Below are 5,000 nucleotides of genomic sequence, written 5' to 3' on the forward strand. Positions count from 1 at the left end.
ACTAACTAACTAACTAACTAACTAACTAACTAACTAACTATATATATATATATATATATTTCTCATTCTGAATCTTCCAACACATCTCTGTTATGAAGCCTTGTGCTTTAAAATCAGCATTTAGGTCTTATTGAGAGATGGTTAGGTGGTATAGTGGATAAGTGCTGGGTTTGGGGTCAAGAAGACCTGAGATTAAATCTAGCAGTCAGCCACTTATTGTGTGACCCCTGTTATGAAACAGGGGGGTTAAGATCCTATTATTTAATAATTTAGAAAAGCATTGTTATTTGGCTAAGATATGGGGAGCAGAAGTTTACTTCTCACAACAGCCTGGCAAAGCTTCACTGAAAGTGTTAGAATTCTAAGACAGACTTGAGTGCCTTAGTAACAGCTCCAAGATGTCCATTGACTTAGAGGTAACTAGGAAGTAGATCTTGACTTCCTGGGACCCTAACAATAATAATTGGTTTAGCACCAGCTTGAACCTAGATGTAATTGAATCAGCTAAGCTAGTTACCAAGATCTAATTATCTTTAAAGAATGTTGTCTTCAATGAGGTAAGTTTATCAGCTCTTGAATAATACTACCAGAGGCTTGAAAGGTTAACTGCTTTTATTTGGGTAGATTGGCAGAAGGTAAACTGGGAGATGGGAGAGAGGGTAGTAGGTGAACCTTATTTAATCTTGCCTATCTATAAGTATTATAAGTTATGCTATTATCTAAATATAAAGTTGTCCTAAGGTACTGATTCCAGGGAACTTTGAGTCTTCCCCTGGCTCAGAGGCTGTTGTTGATTCTTATTGGTTTATGTGATGATCTTATTTAATAATTGAGTTCAGTAGCCTTATCATACTAAGATGATTGTTATAGTTATGAATGCAGTTTAATGTAGTTTAAACCCTGCCTGCCTGCCTGCCTGCCTATATCAATTTCCCTCCTCCCGTGGCCTGGACTACAGATGACCTCCTACTTCCCAACCAAAAGAAGAAGAAGTGGGGTTGAGGAGTTGTGCACCCCAATTTATACTCCTTTCCCAACTGCCAGACTGGCACATGCCCAAGACTGCCTTGCCAGGTTCTGGGTTCTAAAGGGACAAACTGCTTTTTGCACCTACAGAAAATGGCTGACCATTTCTATATATCATACCCTGGGCAATCTCTTAACCTTGTTTCCTTAAAAAAAATGTCTTATTGAAGGAATCAATTTATCTCTCTTGAAGGTCATAGATATTAGGATGACTCCCATTTGCTTCTCTTCATGTGTTAGAGGTCAGATAAGACATACCAGATTCTCCTATTACACATCAAAAATTCTTCAAATGATGTCTTTGTCAAAGAGTACTGGGAAAACCTTGGTTACTATTGATACTCATTTAATAGGACTCTGATGGTAAGGACCTCTCAGCTCAAAGAGTACAAGACCTACAAGAACAAACAACATATTACCTTTCAGATTTATGGATAGGAGAGTAAATTATGGCTAAACAAGAGATGGAAAGCATTGTGAGATGAAAAATGCATAATTTTGATTATGTTAAGTTAAAAGGTTTTTGTACAAAGAAAACTACTATAGCTAGGATTAGAAGGAAAGTAGAAAATTGGTGAAAAATTTAAAGGCAATTTCTTCAATAGAGGTCTTATCTCAAATATATAGAGAACTTAGTTGAATTTATAAGAATTAGAGCCATCTCCCAACTGGTATATGGTCAAAAGATATGAAGACAGATTTCAGATGAAGAAATCAAAGTCTTATACATAAAAAAAAAAAAAAGTTCTAAATCATTCCTCTTTAGAGGAATGCAAATCAAACAATTCTGAGATATCGCACACCTCTCAGGTTGGCTAAAAGGATAAAAGGGTGAACTGTAAATTGATCCAACCATTTTAGATATAAAACTGTATACTCTTTTCTGGGTCTATTTCCCTTGGCGATCAGGGAAAAAGGATAAGAGCCTATTGCAAAATATTCACAGAAACTCTCTGTGGTGGCAAAGAACTGGAAATCAAAAGAATGTTCATTAATTGAGGAATGGCAGAACAAACTGTGATACGTGGTTGTGAGGAAACACTACTGTGCCATAAGAAATGACAAGCAGGTTAATCTTTAAAAAATCTTGGAAAGTCCTGTATGAAATAGTGAAGAATGAATGAAATGAGTAGTACCAAGAGAATAATCCATATAGCTGCAGAATTAATATTTGAAGAAAAACTTAATGTTCACCTCTAGAATATGAACTAATAAATAGAAAGAGACATAATTTATATATACATGAGTCTTTGTTGAATGATACTTTCTATAGTATAAGGATACATTAGAATAAATTAAATAATAAATGAATAAATAAGGTAGAAGGCCTATGAGAAAAGATAAAACCTTTATTTTACTAGTGAGGACTTTCTAAATTCATGTGGTTACTACCAGGACACTGCCAGGTATGCAAGGGTAGGTAGCATGAACCACTAGCAACTGATTGCTTCCTTATCCCCAAGGGAAGAGGAAAATTATTCGCCTTCAAGGAACTTTCCAGAGTAAGCTGCAAATGTAGTTGATCCACCTTAAGGGGATCTAGTTTATACTCTAAACTAGAGTTCAGGGACAGTTTGTAATAATTTTTAAAGAAAAGAAGTAATCAGAAAGAGCCAGAATGTAAGATAACCAAATTCAACAACCATACATATTTTCTAAAAGTATTCATGAACCAGAAGGTAATGGTGCATGTCTTTAATTCCTGCTCCTAAAGAAACTGAAACTAGTGAATGGCCTGAGTTCAGTTCTGAGCTGCAGTGTGGCATCAATATGGTGAACCGTCAGGAGCAAAGGGCCAATAAGACCACAGAAGAAAGGGAAAATTAGCCCAGTTCAGGAACAGAGCAGGTCAAAACTTCTGATAGGATCAGCAATGATACTGGGTAAGTAAGTGTCCGCTATACTCCCAAACTAGGAGAGATAGGAAAACTTAATCTTAAAAAAGTATATTTTTTTAAAAAAGGGAACAGAAAAGGTCCAGCTAAGTGCTTAGCATGGTAAGCCACATGCTGAAGATGTCATGACAACAATGTAACAGTTCTTGCCTTTGTGATAAAAGAATTTGGGACTTTAGTTTCTCACTGTGATTTGCTTAAGATGAGCTGGTCAAATGACTAGCTATAGAGCTCTAGGCTTCATAGTTAGTTTTCATATTCCAGCTATATTCCCAGTGTTTGCCTACTACTATTCTGTTTTCACCTGATATAGATCTTCCTTTCTTTTCTCTTACTTTCTTCTGTCTTCCCTAAAATTAGATTGTGCCCATTCTTTCTGTGTAATTAAAACAAAAAAAAAAAAAAGGTTACTAAAACCACTGCTCAAGTCACCTGTTTTTCATACACAGTAAGTCTGTGACACAAACATACAATAAACCAATTTTCCATATCTCTATATGTTGGTAATTATGACTTGTAGCAGTAGATATCATCAAATCCTTGAACAATGTTTGTATTTTTCTAGGGACCTTTAAACTTATTGAGAGAAACATTATATAAGAAGTCTAGAAACTATGTAATATGAGGATCAGCCAAAGAACTACTAATGATTCCTAGGAAAGAAAATAATATCTTAAGACTTTGGCACTGGAAGGGACCTTAGAAAATCATCAAGTATAGCCCCCACCCCACTTTTCAGATAAGGAAACTAAGGCACAGAGAGGGTATCTGACTTCCTCAGGATCACACACCTAGAAAAGTCTTAAAATGGATTTTAAACCAGATATTACTGACTCCAGGTTCTGTCCACTATACCATGCTTTTTCCTTAAGAAGACTGACAGAAAAACATGATAACTGTCTTCAAGTATTTGAAAGACTGTCATATGGAGGAGGGATTAAGTTTTTCCCGCTTGCCTGAAAAAGCCTAATTGGGGTAGCGGCACGTTGGAAGCTGAGGGTCAACATGGCATCTCAGGATTTGGAGCTGTAGAACCTGGGTTTAAATCCCTTGTCTACCAGTGTGACCATGAGCAAGTCACTTAACCTGTTTAGGATGTGGTTTCTTTATCTGTAAAATGAAGGCGCTGCACAACATTACTCTAATGTCCTTTTCTGATCTAATGACCCTATAACTATAATCCCTGATTAAACAAAGAATGCAGAATCCCCAATCAATTCTTTCTCATGGAATTTGGAGCTTAGATGGCTGGAAAAGAGAATTGTCATCTTTACCCTTCTTACCTCCATTATCACTATCATCACCATCACAGCCAAAATGAATCCCAATTAGTCTGGATTGGCACTCTCTCAATAAGAATGTGTGAGTATTACTGGTCTCTACAGAGGGCAAGCACATGCCTGACCCAGGAGATGCCATGACCAAGGACCCTTGAAGTGAGACAAAGAGTCAAACAAAGCTTCCAGGCAGCTCAGATAGAACATGCAATATAATAGAAAATGCTGCCCTCTGATCCCTGATGCTGCTGGTTTTGTGGAGGTACCCACAAAGGATTTTGCCAAATATACTTTACCTTTTTATGATAAAGTTGTAATCAAGCCACTTGTTTGGACCTGCCATATTGGTAGTTGAGGGAATTTTGTGTATCAGGAGTCAGAGTTCAGATGGCAGTCACTTGACCATGAGCTACATAATAGGAGAAAGCCATCCTTGGCTGACTTTTGCACTTGAATATCAAAGGTGAACATTTTCTCAACAGAAATCTCCCCAGCATGTTTTAATAAGATTCTCAATTGGAGTGGTGGCAAAGAAATGTTTAAAAAGCAAATGTCTAAACTAAGCATTCTCACAGCATGAAGCTGTCTTCTGTGACAACTCATTCCATCACCACAACGGGGAAGACTCAAAAAAGACTTCTTAAAAAAACCAAAGACTCAAATAAAGAACTGAACTCTATCTCACAGCTCCACTTTGAAATACTTACAGGTAGATTTTTAAGAAACTGCCAATATTTGAGAACACAGTAGGAAGACTAATGAAGAAGGGACTCCCAGAATCAAAGTTAATGTCAATGAAATG

This window comes from Gracilinanus agilis, chromosome 1, assembly GCF_016433145.1.
Source record: "Gracilinanus agilis isolate LMUSP501 chromosome 1, AgileGrace, whole genome shotgun sequence".
NCBI lineage: Eukaryota > Metazoa > Chordata > Mammalia > Didelphimorphia > Didelphidae > Gracilinanus > Gracilinanus agilis.